This window comes from Heteronotia binoei, chromosome 10 (genome assembly GCF_032191835.1).
Source record: "Heteronotia binoei isolate CCM8104 ecotype False Entrance Well chromosome 10, APGP_CSIRO_Hbin_v1, whole genome shotgun sequence".
Classification (NCBI taxonomy): Eukaryota; Metazoa; Chordata; class Lepidosauria; order Squamata; family Gekkonidae; genus Heteronotia; species Heteronotia binoei.
The window spans coordinates 80,867,453-80,884,657 of record NC_083232.1 but is presented as its reverse complement, the minus strand read 5'-3'; positions in this window follow the sequence as shown (position 1 = coordinate 80,884,657).

Genomic DNA, 17,205 nt, shown 5'->3' with positions numbered 1-17,205 from the left:
AAAATTGTTACTTAGCGGTTCTGTCTGACTGCTTCAATGCTAAGACCCCTTATTTTGTGCAGTCTCCTGCTCCAGGCAGGGGATCTCCTGGTTTATGAACATATGAAGCTGCCTTATACTGAGTCAGACCCTGGGTCCATCAAAGCCAGTATTGTCTGCTCAGGGTGGCAGCGGCTCTCCAGGGTCTCAAGCTGAAGTTTTTCACACCTACTTGCCTGCACCCTTTTTAGTTGGAGATGCCGGGGACTGAACCTGGGACCTTCTGCTTTCCAAGCAGATGCTCTACCACTGAGCCACCATCCTTCCCGTTTTGCAGGCTCCACCCCAGCTGGCCAGCAGGGAGAAGCCTCTCCCCAACAGTCAGGATGAGCCTTTAGATCTTTGCAGGTTTAGAAGCCTGCAATGACCTTCACTTGTTTTTAAACTTACCAAAGCCTGCCTTTCCTACATATTAACTACATTTTGTTATTTTAGGTCATGATAAAACTTTTATGGTTCATTTCAGTTACACTTGAGCAGAAGAACTTCCCATAGTGATTATGACCTAAGACCTATCCGATGAAAATTAGATACTACTGCATGAGATACCTTGGTATTTCTTGCTGGTTTGTGTTCCAGCCATGGTCGAGGCAGATCTGTGTTTCGTCGATACGGAAGAGAATTAGAGATTGTGTGGCCATCAGAGAAGGACCTTTGATGGCATGATGGATTTCTGAATCCATGTTCTTGACTCCTGTAACAATCACACAGTCTAGGAACATGCACCTGAAGAGATAATTAATTACACATCTGTTAAAAAAAAAATCGCAAGATTCTGCTTCCAGAATGTGTCCTCCTGTATCACATAAATTAGGTTGAATTCTTAAGTGTGAGGCAGAAGGAGGTAAACATAACAGCAAGAAATCCACAATCATGTCACACATGACTTTGTATTCTACCCTATAGCTTCTTAAACTTTTTCTTAGCACACTTTCCTTGCTTCAAAAAAAAGAATGGGAAGAGCATTCTCCATGTAATTAAGGTAGCACTAATATAACTGATAGGCTACATTCCCTCTTTAATCTTTCCCTGGTAAGAAGACTACAAGGAAAGGGAAGAATGTGGTAAAAGGTAAAGGCAGTCCCCTGTGCAAGCACCAGTTGTTTCAAACTCTGGGGTGATGTTGCGTTCACAACGTTTTCACAGCAGACTTTTTACGGGTAGTTTGCCTTCGCCTTCCCCAGTCATCTACACTTTCCCCCCAGCAAGCTGGGTATTCATTTTACCGGCCTCAGAAGGATGAAAGGCTGAGTCAAACTCAAGCCGGCTACCTGAACCCAGCTTCCATCGGGATCAAACTCAGGTCGTGAGCAGACCTTAGAACAGCAGTACTGCAGCCATAGGCGTAAAGTACACGGGGGGGGTGGGGGGCTGCAGCCCCCCCTCGGGATTTTCCCACCCGGGGCTAAGCCCCTGCCGGGTAATCAACACAGGACTTGGGGCTTCAAAGGCACGAATGGGGTGATAAAGGCTGTGTGTGATTTTCCCTCTGAGCTTCAAAGTCAGTGAATGACTTTATGAATGACTTAATGACTTTACAACCCAAGCTCAGCTCCTTAGAAATGCTAATTGAGCTTCCCCCACGCCAGAGGCTAGGTGTCAATCTTCAGCTACAGATGTCCTTCAATACAAAAAGAAGTCACAGCCTTCATATTCCAAACTAGCCGGATCTCATCAGAGTTTGGAAACTACACAGGAATGGCCATGGTTAGTGCTTGGAGGAAAGGTGAGGCTGCTGTGCAGAGGAAGACAGTGGCAAACCACTTCTGCTTGTCTCTTGCCTTGAAAGTCTCATGAGGTGGAAAAGACAATGAACCAATCAGCCTTGGATAGGGCAGCAATTGTCAAGATAATAGCGACACTCCTTCCCCCTGCACTTTTAATGCACCAACAGTCAGACTGCAGGCTCTCTTTGGTGAACAGTGTTCCCTCTAAGATGAATTAGCGTGAGCTAGCTGACAGATTTTTAGCCTCCAGCTCACACATTTTTGTCTTAGCTCAGTAAAAATGGCCCAGAAGCGCAATAATTTATGCAGTAGCTCACAACTTTAATGCCAGTAGCTCACAAAGTAGTTTTTGCTCACAAGACTGCAGCTTAGAGGGAACATTGTTGGTGGATTCAAAATACTTGCTTGGTTCCAATTTACATTTGGGGAGAAAGTGAGGTTGAGTATGGCCATGAAGAGCAGAGGCCTTTAAGAACAAAATTTGAGGCCAGTGGCACCTTTAAGAACCAACCAAGTTTTATTGTGGGCATCAGCTCTTGTGTGCATGTACACTGTTTCAATTAGATTGCACACACACTTATTTTATCTGACATCAGCCTCTCTTTTTTTGGTATTAATCATTGATCTTATTTATTGTTTTGCTGCTGTTGCTTTTATGATGTGAGCCATCCTGAGCCCATTTTGTGGGTAGGACAGGATATGTTGAATACATGAAATGAAATGAAAGTTTGATTTCTGAGTATAAGTGAAAACTGAATTATTTAGGTGTCAAGCCCCGGTATCAGCAGCAGCTGTAAACTGTAGCATATACTGAACCCAACATATACCGTAGTTGGTGGCAGCCAGTTTGGTGCAGTAGTTAAATGCGTGGACTCTTATCTGGGAGAACCAGGTTTGATTGGCCACTCCTCCACTTGCAGCTGCTGGAATGGCCTTGGGTCAATCATCACTTTTGTAGGAGTTGTCCTTGAAAGGGCAGCTGCTGTAAGAGCTCTCTTCGCCCAACCTACCTTGCAGAGTGTCTGTTGGGGGGGGGGGGGAAGGTAAAGGAGATTGTGCTTCAGGGTCATCAGAAAACAGCGGGGGGGGGGGAGGAAAATGTTCCCTTAAAGCTTTTCTATATTGCCTTTTACTGTCAAATTTATGACCATTAGTTTCTCCTGTGCAGATGATATGTATATATTTGCAGATCTTAAAGTGACTATTCTAAAAGTGAATTTCAAAAACAGGACACAGCAAGAGACCTCTGAGATACCACTATAACCACTGGCCAACTCCCACATTTTTCTGGGTTTGGTCCAGTCCATGGGCATTGTTGGAGGGGTGCTCCCTAAATTTATGGGGAGGGAGCTTCTCCATAAATTCATAGGTAGTGATAATGGAGGCCCCTCCCTGTGATGTCACTGGCTCCTCCCTATGATATCACTGGATCAAATGTCTCTGGCTGGGCCCCAGCCCCCTGCCCCGGGAAACTGAAAAGTTTACGCCCCTGACTGCAGCTTTACCACTCTGTGCCACAGGGCTCTTAAGAATGTGGACACAGCCTTAAAACTGGGAAGTTCTGCACACAGCAGTTCTCTGGTGCATGTTTTGTTTATATCAGTCATGTCTGAGCAGAAGAACTTTTCATAGGCCGTTTTCGCACTCACGTTTTACTGGCGCCACGACCCTCCTGACGCCGGCGAATCTGCATGGATTTCGTACCAGAAGCGCCGGCGCACCCAGAAGCGCCGGCTACTTCCGTCGCTAAGCCAGCGCAAACGCAAATCGCAAAGATGCAGGAAAACGTTTGCGCTGGCTTAGCGACGGAAGTAGCCGGCGCTTCTGGGTGCGCCGGCGCTTCTGGTGCGAAATCCATGCAGATTCGCCGGCGTCAGGAGGGTCGTGGCGCCAGTAAAACGTGAGTGCGAAAACACCCATAGTGATTATGACCTAACAGCTATCTAAGGAAAATTAGCCATCACTATGTGGGATACCATGGCAGGGAGGGGAGGGGTCAGAACACAAGGTCATGTTGGACTTGGGGAAGGCTAGGATAAGCGAGGCGAAGAGGCCAGAAAACAGGGCATAGAAGCAAAGGACTACCTGTGAGCAAAAGTGGAGGAGAAAGTCTGTGTAAGAGCAACCTCTGTACTTATCGCAACACAACAGGTGTATTCACATACACTAAATACGCTTTGCAACTGAATTTTACTGTGTAAAAATAGCAATATCCATTTGCAACCAGTCGCCATGTGAAAATACCTAACATGTCCTTGACTGTATCTTCCACTATTGGCCATCCCTCTGATTATTTTTTGTAGGCCCTCCTAAAGGCAGGCTACATTTTCTCTCTAACCTGCTCTTGATGATACATTGCCTTCTTGATCTTGAGTCTATCTTCCATCTCCGTCTCCCTGAACATCTTTCTCACAGGATTTTGTGTAACCTGTAGGCTATAAGACAAAATAATAGCTGAGAATATTACAGATGAGGGAAAATGAATGCTGAGGAACATTAGGTCTTCTGATTCTTTCTGTCTGATTCCTCACATACCAGCTGTATCTCTTCGTGACAGTAGCGGTACAAGGACCAGTAATCAGTCCTCCTTAGTAGAGAACTTGACAGCCATATTCCTATCAAGAGGACAACAACAAGTGTTCCAGACAGGGCTTCCTGAACACTCAGGGGACTCTACAGGTATGCAGAAGAACATCCCTTTGTAATTTAAAAGCTGAAAAGAAAGCCCCTCAAAGTGGCCTACCAAGCACTGAGCATGCTCGTTGCCAGGAGAACAAATGTTGAGTCCAGTGCCACCTTTGAGGCCAAGAAAAGTTTATTCAAGGTATGAGCTTCCATGTGCAGGCACACTTCCCCTCAGATACATAGAAATGGAAGTTTAACAGTGCAGATATATAAACAGATGCCTCTAAATAAGTGAACAGCAAATTAGCATAGAACTTATTGAAGGTGTTTTGTCATACGCAAAAACAAGCTAAGTTTATTGGTCACAGTATGTTTGGATTCAATTATTGGGGGGAAACAGTGGAGCAATAAATATATCAAAGTAGGAGACCAATGTGTAAAAGCATCCTTTATTGTTTACAGTAATTGAGACTCTGTTGTTGTTATGGAATGATCAGGCAACAGAGCATCAGTTAAAGGGGAGGAAAAACTAAAAACCAACGAGGAAAGGAAAATCCGTTTGCTCAGGCCTCAAATAGTTTACAGAGAGGGTTATGAATGTCCCCCACATACACCAGCTGAGGATACTATAATGTTAAGGATGCTGACCACTTTAAAGATGAAGGAGTCCTCATTAAACTGGAGATTAGTTAGAACTGAAAGAAAGGTGCTTTCCCTAGCCCTAACTAATATTGAAAGAGGAGTTGAACCGTTTCTAATATAGGAGGTGGAATTAGGATTGGGGGATATATGCAAAACCCCAGTTCCTCCCCACAAATGCTGGCTGGGGTGGGAGGGGGGATACACTTTCTCACACTGTATCTCTCAGGACTGGGGCTAGATTAATACTTCCCTGCTTAGCAGTGTCTGCTATAGGCAATTGTAATAACATCATAATAAGTATTTGCATACTTTTTAAAAAAGTGTTTCAAATCTGGTTGTACCTGACAAGTCTTGTTCTTTGTTTCCAAAGGAAGTTCACTTGCCACACCTTGGAGAAGCTGGGGTTTCCCAATTACTTCCTAAATCCCAATAACATACTGATATTGGGATTTGGGAATATCAGGAAAACCCAATATTTTTCAGGTTCAATACCAAACCTTAAAATACCTCTTTTTTGTGCATGCCCCTAAATCTATAGCTTGAAATCTGGGATACCAAGGTTCTGTCCCCAAAGCTGAGGGCCCACCCTTCCCATCTAGACGTATCCCAGCAGGCATACCAACCTGGACGGATTTCCAAAAGCAACCTGTGCCTGGATCTGTGAGGAAGAATAATCCTTCCTGCTCCCCCGGTCTCAGTGCAGAATGAAGCTGCATCTTGCCTCAGCATGTTATCCCTTTGCACCTGTGGCACTGGCCTTGTTTGTGAGGTAGCACAAGATCACAACTGTATATACGTTACTATCAAAACACAAGATATATTTCCATTTTTAATATCTCCATCATTTGCTACTCCTCAAACTAGCAATTTTCATAATTTGCTGAAATAGTCTCTCTATCCACAATGTAGAGAGTTGGCAACTCCACATGTGGCCTGGAGTTCTACCAGCATTGTAGGTGAGCTTCATTGTAAGTGAGCTGCAAAGATGAGATCTTATCCTGGAGGAAATGGCAACTTTAGAGGGGAGACTCTATAGTAAGGATCACATTCCCCTTGATCTCCCTCCCCAAACTCCACCCTTCCCAGGCACCACCCCCAAATTTCCAGGAATCTCCCAAGCCAGTGGTGGCAACAGCACCCTGTCCCGCCCAGCCCGGGCAAGGACTACGCAAGGGGGACCCCCCGGCGCCTGCCAGCCACTCCCGGCCCCCGCCGCCGCCCCGAGAGCCTCCCACACCTTCCCAAGCCCCCGCGGCGGCCCCACCCCTCACCTGGGTTGACAGAGTGCCAACAACCGCCCGAATGGCGCCTCTCAGTCACCGCGCCCATCTCCGGGTCCGAGGAGCCTGGCCAGAGTGAGACGTCGGGGAGCAGGAGGGAGAAGTTGAGCCCAGCGCTGGGCAGAGAGGAGGAGAGCCGCCTGACCCGTGGTGGCGAGAGACGCCACACCCCAGCACGCTGCAGAAGTCCGAGATGCCCGAGGCACGCCCAGGCAGCCCAGCCCCGGCTCGCCTCTCCCGGGCATCTGGGGCTTTGAAGGGGGGGAGGAGCCAGAGAGGGACAGAACCCAGGAGGGGGGAGGACTGAGACGGGGGGATAAAGGGAGGGAAGGAGGAGGTCGGGGAGGAAGCTGGCCGGTGCTTATTGAGGCTGCCTCGCGAGAGAGAGGGACAGGAGCCGCAGCACAGCCAGGAGGGGAACGGGGGCCTGCGGTGAAGTAACCTGGCTCCCACCCCTGTTTCTGAGACCTCCGGGGAACGCCCCAGAGTGCCCGGGAGGGGCGCCGGCGGCGCCGGGAGACCGGGAGAGGTATCCAGAGCGTGACACACCCCTATATCACAAGTGGTCATAAAGCTTATTCCTGCCCCAGCAGAAGTCGTGGGCTTTCAACTAAGCTGGTGCCCCTTATATTTTTAAAAATGTTTTATCTTAGCTATTTCAGGGGGTATTCAAACCCATTTCTTGCTCCATAAAGGGGGTCATTATGTGAAATAAAAGGATCCCAATTCTTCATTTGTATGATAGCTGCTATGGTGTTTATTTTTATGTATTAAAATGTTTATGTGTTTTCTTAAGTTTTTAAAAATAAACCAATATTCAAGCTATCTTTAAGGCAAGCAGGGGAAGAGTGAGTAGCAGGATAGTTACTGAAATTACTTTCTATAGCAGGGGTGTCAAACATAGAAGCCCAGAGGTCTTCTATCAGGCCCCCAAGCAACTGCCGTCATCTGCTTCCTTCTCCCTCTCTCTTGATTCCATAAACAGTAGTTTGTTAATGAAGACTGGAAAAAGAGGAGGCCAGGAGGAATTTGTGAAACTGAAATATTAGAACCACACACACAACTGCCTGGTTTCTTGTTTGACTTGGACTTTTTATTTTATATTCTCTTTTCAGTTGTTACAATCAATTACACGCAACAGGAGATTGTGCACCGCACATTCCTCTTCATATGTATGACCACCAGTTTGTGTGAATCAGGTCATGCATGCATTTTCCACCTTTGGTATATGCAAACAAATATCCTAAAGGAACCTGGATTGGATGATCACAAAGCAAGAAAATATGTGAACTGCGCATTCAGACAACACAGCAACTACATGTGTCAAGAGGATCATAGTGTGCTCAAATTTCCCTTACATGTGGATGATCATAACAACTGAAAAGGGCTACTGTGTGAAGGGTTAAAGAGACAGCCCATCATAATTAAAGTAAAGGAAGCACAACACAACTCTAACAAGTAAGCTGTGTCTGGAACAGAGCAAGTGCATTTATTAATATACTCTTTTCCCCACTGAAAGGGATGAACATGTCAAGCTGAATGTGTGTCAAGCTTTACTGTTTCCTCTGTTGCAGCAATTGACCATAAAAACCTAAGAAGCTTACTGTGATCTCACGTGATGTAATAAAGGAGACCTAGCTCACGGGATAGTCATTGCTATCTGGGAGATTTAAAAATTTCCAAGAGGCAATGAAAGGTTGTTAAGGTGGAGAAAAGACATCCAAATTATTCTTCAGTAGCTCATTCTAGTGGCATGAAGCCAGTGACCTTGAGAACTATCGTTTCCCAGAGTCACACATAATTTCAGTAATGAGCCTGTAGTCTGCTTGCCTTGTTCTCTTAAACCTTTGGATGGAGTTATCTGGAAGTATCTGCACTATGAGATTGACCTGTGCTTGATTCACCAAAGAAGTCTGAGAAGGCAACACTTCTCATGGCTGTGAGATCTCTACACATGAGCAGAGGTGTGTGTGGTGATGCTAGGCCAGCAGTAGGCATCCAATTAACTTGGCTAGGGCAGGGAATTACCTGTCTCCAGCCCCACTTTCCTGCCCTTGAAAAACTCAGAAGCGGAAGAAAAAATGGCCTCCATGTGGGGACGCTATAGGAATTTCCCCTAGAGAACAGAAAGGCAGTCTAGAGCAGTAGCCAGAAGTGAGATCACATCCTCCCCAAACTCCATCTTCCCTAGGAACCACCACCCAAATCTCCCAGCATTTGTCCAAGGGAGTGTGGGAAACCCTAGCAAGCACACTCATATCTGCTCCTCGGAATTTTTTTTGCCCATGGTGTGACACAGAATGTTGGACTGGATGGGCCACTGGCCTGATCCGACATGGCTTCTCTTATGTTCTTATATTCTGAACATACTCAGTGGACATGTGAACAGGTTGTGTGTAGAGGGCCCACCATATAATTTATTGCTTTGGCTCCTACCCCATCTCAGCCTGCAGCATGTGATAACACTGCACTATATTGTACAGTTGTTGTAAGGTAGACTCTCTCAGATAGAAGCTCAATCTAGATGTTAAGGATCTGATAGACATATTCCCAGAATCCCCCACCTTTGCTTTTTGAAATGAGATGTGGGGTTGAATCTCACAAGGGGTTTCTGTGGATGGAATGGATTTCTAATCTAAGAAATTAATTTCCTCTCCCTCCCACTGCATGCCCAAATGCCTACCAAATGGTGCTCTTAGAAAATAGGGGATCCCGCCCCCCTTGAACACCACCCCCCTTGTGTGTGGGGAGCTGGAAGAATGCTACAGGAGATGGGACTGGGCAAAAATCACTCCCTTTCCATCTGTTGAAACCTTCTGTGGGATTGAGTCATGCTGCTGTCAAATCATAACTATGCTAAAATCCCGAATTTCTCTGTTATTTTCTTTGAACACCCATCGTTTTTGTCGCACAAGCAAGAACTAAAAGGTGTCAAAAGTAAACACACAGTCACAGGTTTCGACAAGGAAATTGCCAGGATGGAGAAGTACCTTTCAGCCCAGAGATTGCATCCATATTTCAGTGATTGTGACTGCACTCTGTCTATGTGCAGAAGCCTGGTTGCAAGTTTAGAGCTGTCATAGAGGGGAAAGTGTAATCAATTCCTGAGCACTCTAGAGTAGTTTTGCCAGCCTTCAGATGGGGACTGGAGTTGTCCAAGAAATATAACAGATCTATAGATGCGACGTCACCCCAGAGTCAGAAACGACTGGTGCTTGCACAGGAGACTACCTTTACCTTTTAGACTACAGAAATCAATTCCCTTGGAGCAAATGGCAGCTTCGGAGGGTGGAGTCTTATGACATCACATCCATGCTGAGCTTCTGCCCCTCCCCAAACTCTGCCTTTCCCAGGCTCCACCCCCAAATCTCCTGGGAATTTCCAACCTGGAATTGGCAACTGTCCATAGAGAATGGAGAATTGGTGTACACAAACACACACATAAACACACCCTATTTCCCAGTCCTGTATTTAAAAATATATTATTAATCATATCCTGCCAGATGTGATAAGATATTTTTCCCACTTGTTTCATAAACCCCTAACCTGAGTGAGTGAATGTTTAGATTTTCAGAGCTCAGCTGCCAAATCTAGTCTGTTCCCAGCATTTCACAGCAGAATATTCTTTCCTGTAAGAACCCGAATGCTCCCACTCATCACTTAATTGGCACTTGGGTTTTCACCCTGAGCAAATAATCAATATCCTCAGATATCCTGGATAAAAGAGATTATTAATGCCTCATAGAATAGGCATTGATGTTTTTAATTTCACCATAGAGCCTGGCAAGTGGTTGTCATAGTTTCTGAGTCTGGCATACAAGAAAAAACCCTCAAAGAATGGTCTGAACAAGTACACAATAGAATAGAAGATATTTTATTTGAAAAGGACTGCTGTTCAAAACCTGGGGAGTGGGTGGCAGATCTTGCCTGTTGTTGGAGAACACTGCTGGAGAACACTGGTCCTTCACCTGTGAGTCATTTTGCAAAGTTAGCACACCAGCTTTTATTCTTGAAACCACATTTCCCCCTAGCCTTTATGGGAAACTATGGGACCTCCTGTCATATAAAAGGTGGGTTTTGTGGGGATGATTACACCAGTGCCCTCTCCAAACGCGTGTGTCATATCTCCAGCCCATTAGCGCCTCTCTGTCTTAACTATGCATGGGTGTATGTTGGAACAAATAATAGGAAAAGATGCTATCCCAGATTAAATGACCTCTGGTGAAAACAATACACCATGTCGTTCTAAACAGAACTATACCTTTCTTGAACGGATTTCAAGACTTGAACTCCGGACTTGAACGGATTTGGGAGGGTATGACTCTGTTTATTTTATTTATTTATTTATTTGGTAACTTATATCCCGCCCTTCCCACAAGTGGCTCAGGGCGGCTTACAACAAATAATAAAACAATAAAATCGAAACAAAGTTATTACATTTAAAAACAGACATTTAAAACCTAAAAAACCTTAAAATATTTAACATTAGAACTATACAGTATAATCACAGAAATCTGGCAGCTACATTTATCTAATCAGGCATAGGCTAACCGGAAGAGGGTTGTTTTACAGGCCCTGCGGATTAGGATTATGCAGACAGTTTATTACATTCCATGTTGGTGACATGTTCTCCTCACAAATACTAAACCTCTATGATTCTCCTTTAAGAGAACTGGCTTTAAGTCAACAGGCTTAGAATGGTATAGTTCTGTTTAGGATTACACAGTGTATTGGTTTCACGAGAGAAATGCTTGGGACTGCGGTACTGCAGCTTTAACACTCTGCACCATGGGGCTCTTTTTATTTAACAAGGAGTCCAATGTAAAAAAGCTACAGTTGTGATTTCAGGCTGTGTCACAGTGTTGTTGAAACTAACAGCTTCAATTAGATAGATCAGGGCTTCATTCCTTCTCTTCTTAATGAAGAGGACTTAAAACACTAACCAATCAAAAACATGTTTTGTTTTTTTAAATTTCAACTAAATAATTGCTTGATTCAATCCCAAACCATGTTTTGTGAGGCCAACAAAGCCAACACATCCCATAAGCAAAACCAAATGGGACAAATGGGACATGAAGATTTTTTTAGAAAAGAAAAAGAAAAGAGAATTGGGAAATGGAAATAGATATGGTCCTGCTAACCCAAGGCTTCTCACAGTAAAGAGTTCAGAGTAATAAACACAGCCAATAGATGGCACAACCGTTGTCACTGGTGGAAATTTTAAATTGACTTTACTGCTTATTGGGCAGAGGCACAAAACTGATATTATTAGTGAATGTGTAAAGAGCAGGCTGTGCTGAAATTGTGAATTGCCATTGGTGGCAGTAGTGATGGAGATGTGGTCTGGGGTGTGAAATGCCCACTGGTGACAGCAGTGAGGTCTCCTAGCTTGGCTTTTGGTTTGGGAAAGGGACTCCCTGAGGAATACACAGGGCTTTTTTAGTAGAAAAGGCCCAGCCGGAACTCATTTGCATATTAGGCCACACCCCATGATGGCACCATTGTCTTGCATAGGGCTTTTTGTAGAAAAAGCCCGGCAGGAACTCATATGCATATTAGGCCACACCCTCTGATGCCAAGTCAGCCGGAACTGCGTTCCTGCTCAAAAAAAAGTCCTGGGAATACATAAAGAAAGAAGGGCAAAGAGATGGTGGTGGGACTTAGTTGCTGTCATCTGCTTCTTATTTAAAGTCTAACTTCTTTGGGGTTTCTCTATGGTGTCTTTTCTCCTCTCTTCCTTCATGTTGGAATGATCCAATTCATGTGGTTGATTCCCATCTTGTCGTTTACACAGACTGTGCTCTGACCTTTGCATCACTTGCGCTGTGTTCAAAGTTAGTAGCATGCACTGCATAGATAACAGTGTTAGTCACAGCACGGTCGAAGATTAAGAACAGCATTTCCAGCACAGGTGGAGAGACCGATCAATGACTATGTACAATTGCATGCAGGGGGCAGCATACTGGCCAGCTTCTTCTACCCTGAAATGTTATAATATTACCCATGGAACCCACGAAACAAGAAATGCCTCCAAATCTATGCTATCGATGCGTTACTGTGCTGCACCATCCCACCAAGAACACCACCAGCTCTGCTTGCTTCTTTGTTCCTATTCATAGCACCAAGTTCTTTGAAGAAACTCTTAGAACCATCAATGGGAAGATGTGCTTCATAGTTAAAGCAGTCGGGCACCACCTGTTCACAGAGAATGTTTGATTGATAATGGGCACTTGAAGAAGCAGCTCCTCTTTCAGGCACTTCATTAGTCACACAAGCTGTTTGCGTGCCTACTTGGGTTTGAGCAGCCCTCGAATATCATGGGGAAACTCTCAAGAACTTCTCCAATGATCATTGAATTCAAGTGTGTGATTAAGTGGGGCAGCAACAGGGTGCACTTCCTCTATCTGGGCACAGCATTTTCCAGAGAATATGTCAAACAGTGGGGCAGTGATATTGCTAGCATGGCACAATAGGCAGGTTTGATAAGAATGCAGCTCACTTGAATGTAATGTGGTGAAACTTCAGCATTTGTACATCAGTATGGGGGGGGGGGGGTTACAGCTGTCAACTGAAAGCTAGCATTGTGGCCTGAGCTGACATTGCTGTAAATGTGTCTTAAAGGCAACAGAACAATTATTTCTTTCCATTCATCTTTTCCCATGCAATCCTTAGGTGGTTCACAACAGAATGTTCTCAGGGCTCAAAAACATAATGGTGCAACCATTCAAATGTGATGCATAAAGCTATAAGAGTCCAGAAAAATTTAGGGAGCCCCAAATCCTCCAACAAAAGTCCGTATAGTCAAAGTGATGGTATTCCCAGCAGTAATGTATGGCTGTGAGAGTTGGACCATAAGGAAGGCTGAGCGCAGAAGAATAGATGCTTTCGAGCTGTGGTGCTGGAGAAGACTCTTGAGAGTCCCTTGGACTGCAAGAAGATCAAATCAGTCAGTCCTACGGGAAATCAACCCAGATTGTTCCCTGGAAGGTCAGAAGCTGAAGCTCAAATACTTTGGCCACCAAATGAGAAAGAAGCACTCACTGGAGAAGATCCTGATGCTGGGAAAGACAGAAGGCAAAAGAAGAAGGGGACGGCAAAATATGAGGTGGCTGGACAGCGTTACTGATGCAACTAACACAAATTTGAGCAGACTTTGGAGGATGGTGGAAAACTTTAATCCCACCTACCTCACAGGGTGTCTGTTGTGGGGAAAGAAAGTAAAAAAGATTGTAAATCACTTTGAGATTCAGAGTGAAGGGCAGGGTATAAATCCAATATCTTCTTCATCTTCTAGAAGAGTCATATGTCCTCTTTATTTTATAGTATTTCTTATTTGGAATAGTAGATTGGAATACTGATTGTAATATAATGCAATGAATATCCTAGAATATGATGTGATTTGGAATGATAAATTGGAATGTATTTTTCTGGTCTGGTGGAAGAGGAGACATAACACTACACAACCAATTTACCTTAAAGAAAAAGATACTACTAGTTACCTCCATGCTTGAGAGGAGGCGGATGGAGCATAACAACAGGGACTCAGTTAATTACTCTTGGCATTCCACAACTAAGAAGGGTATATTTACACATTAATCTCCAATTCTGCTATAATTACTTGCTTCACTGTGTTTCCCCTGGAATTAAATCCAAACAAATGGTGACCATATAAACCAAGCTTGCTATTCCTCTTTTGTCCTTGCATTTGTTAAACATCTTCATTATGTTGTGTGTTGATTTGCTCCTCACCTTCTACCTATATGCAGGGGTCATTTTATAGAAAAATAGGTGGTGGAGCTCATCCAGGGATTGTTATGCAGCTGCACCTACTATTCAGTGGACAAGATGGGGAGGAGGAGGGGGAATCCTCAGAAAGGTTCAGGAGCTGTGCTCCTGTGAGCTCCTGCTGAATTCAAGGCCTGCTTATATGTATGAACTGATAACGTCCATGTCATTGTATCTGAAGAAACTTATGCCATTAATAAATCTTTGCTATTCAAATATATGTGGTTAGGAGGACCTTCTATCTTTAAAAACTACAAGCAATTAGCTGCTGTAAGGGGAAGACATGGAAGTAGTGACAGACTTCACATTTCTGGGATCCAAGATCACTGCAGATGCTGACTGTAGCCATGAAATCAAAAGACATTTGCTCCTTGGGAGGACAACTATGGCGAACCTGGGCAGTTTAATAAAAAGTAGAGACCTCACCCTGTCAACAAAAGTCCGTATAGTCAAAGCGATGGTATTCTCAGTAGTAATGTATGGCTGTGAGAGCTGGACCATAAGGAAGGCTGAGCACAGAAGAATAGATGCTTTTGAGCTGTGGTGCTGGAGAAGAAACTTGAGAGGCTCTTGGACTGCAAGAAGATCAAATCAGTCAGTCCTAAGAGAAATCAACCCAGACTGTTCACTGGAAGGTCAGATGCTGAAGCTGAAGCTCAAATACTTTGGCCACCAAATGAGAAGGGAGCACTCACTGGAGAAGATCCTGATGCTGGGAAAGACAGAAGGCAAAAGAAGAAGGGGACGGCAAAAAGATGAGATGGCTGGACAGCATTACTGATGTAACAAACACAAATTTCAGCAGACTTTGGGGGATGGTGGAAGACAGGAGGGCCTGCCGTGACTTTCTCCATGGGGTTGCAAAGAGTCAGACTCAACTGTGCGACTGAACAACAACAACAAATGAATATTGTGGAAAGGCTACAGGTGAAGCATGAAGAAAGCTTTCCTCCCTTGATTTAAATTGCCCCTTGAAGTTGCAAATAGCTGTGGAGGGTGGGGGAGAGGTGCTGTGTGTTTCACTTACTTGGGGCTGCTAGTAAATTCTGGAAAAAAAATCTGGGCAATCCTGATCACAGATCTCCTATCATTTCTAGCTTGACCTTTAGGCTGATGCTTTTGAAGCTCTTCACTGTAACATAATCTGCTGTTTTGCGACAGATTTATTGCAGAGGAATCCAGAAATTGCCTCCAATAATTCTGCCCAGTTGACGTTGTTAGTTTTGACTGTTCCGAAGGCACACCAGAGTTCTTATCCCTGAATCACATCATGGTACAGCTTTTCCTAACAGAAAAAAAAATGAAGTTTAGCTTTGCAGATCATTTGATTTAGATTACTCTCCAGGCGATTATTCAAACACTAGTCTCATGAGCTCTTAAGGTCACCATGTAGTCACCAAGGCAACAATGCTCTTTCTTCAATTATGCTGGGTGCATTTTTATAGGCAAGACATCTGCATAATAAGGATTATTCCCCAAAACCAGAAATACAAGTCACAGTCTGGGACTGGTGAGAATTAGAAAACAGATTTCTTGAACAATTTAGAAAGCTGAGAAAAGACTGAGTGGAGAAATAACTCTTCTTGAGGAAGACTAAGCATCCAGTGACTTTTCAAAAAGTCAGTTATTGTAGCCACAATAAGAGAGGCAGTGATGGCCAAGGCTATTTTGTAGCAGAAACTCCTTTCTTTGCATGTCAGGCCACATACATCTGATGTAGCCAATCCTCCTGGTGCTCACAGTAGGCCCTGCATTAAGAGCCCTGTAAGCTCTTGAAGGATTGGCTACATCAGGGCTGTGTCGCCCAATATGCAAAGGAGTTCCTTCTGCAAAAAAAAGCCCTGGTCATGGCACTGATGACAGCAGGGTTTAGTGGGCAGGGTGTCTGGCTAGGATCTGGAGGGCCTGGGCTTCAAGTCCTGTCCTTTCCTGGAAGCTCACTGGGTGACCACGGAAGAGTCACTCTGGAAGAGGGCAGAGCAATGTGGTCTGCTGCTCTGGATCTTTCTTTGGGAGAAAAGTGGGGTATAACTCTATAAATAAATAAATGCATTCCTCTTTGCTAGGCATTAAAGACTGGAATCCATAGATCTGAACCCCATCTGTCCAAGGTGACTCTAGGAGCAAACACAAGAATGCCCGCATATAAACGGGGCCTGTGCAACTTGTGGCTCAACAGGCTGTATGCAGATCACCAGCCACACACTGCAGCACATTATAGTTCCAAATGGCCACCTGCTTTTACTGCTTGCCTTGGACTGTGAAAACAGTAGCACACATGAAGAAGAAGAAGAAGAAGATGATATTGGATTTATATCCCGCCCTCCACTCCGAAGAGTCTCAGAGCAGCTCACAATCTCCTTTACCTTCCTCCCCCACAACAGACACCCTGTGAGGTGGGTGGGGCTGGAGAGGGCTCTCACAGCAGCTGCCCTTTCAAGGACAACCTCTGCCAGAGCTACGGCTGACCCAAGGCCATTCCAGCAGGTGCAAGTGGAGGAGTGGGGAATCAAACCTGGTTCTCCCAGATAAGAGTCTGCACACTTAACCACTACACCAAACTGGCTCACATGGAGGACCATCATACATGGATGGTGGATGACATTTAGCTGAGTGGATCAGAAGCAGGTGTGCAAATTTAAGATAGTTCTATGACTTGTGTGGGCATAGGCTGAGTGCCTACCGTCCAACAGCCCTTTGAGTCCAACCCAGCTGTTGATTCTCCTGTCATTCCTCCCACTACACACACACCCATTCCTTACTGTTAGCTTCTATAAGGGTGTTCTCTGGTAACTATAGCAACAACAGCCAACCAACTGCTGGCCCACTTCTTCAACTTCCCTGCTTTTACAGGGTTCACTTTGTGTGAGGCAGTGGTGATCCTGGGCTCATTAACACTGTGGGGATTGCCTAAGAACGTGAGCATAGTGCAACTGACAAAATAGAGATGTATTCAATATTTTTTGTCCCAGATTATCTTGCTGTGGTGTTGTTTGTCAGTCCTGAGGACAAATACACAGTGGGAATACAGGATAGAGAGGAGGATCTTCCTCTTCCTGTCAAAATTCGTCTTTCAGAAAGGTACTCCAGAGTTATATTGGGAAACA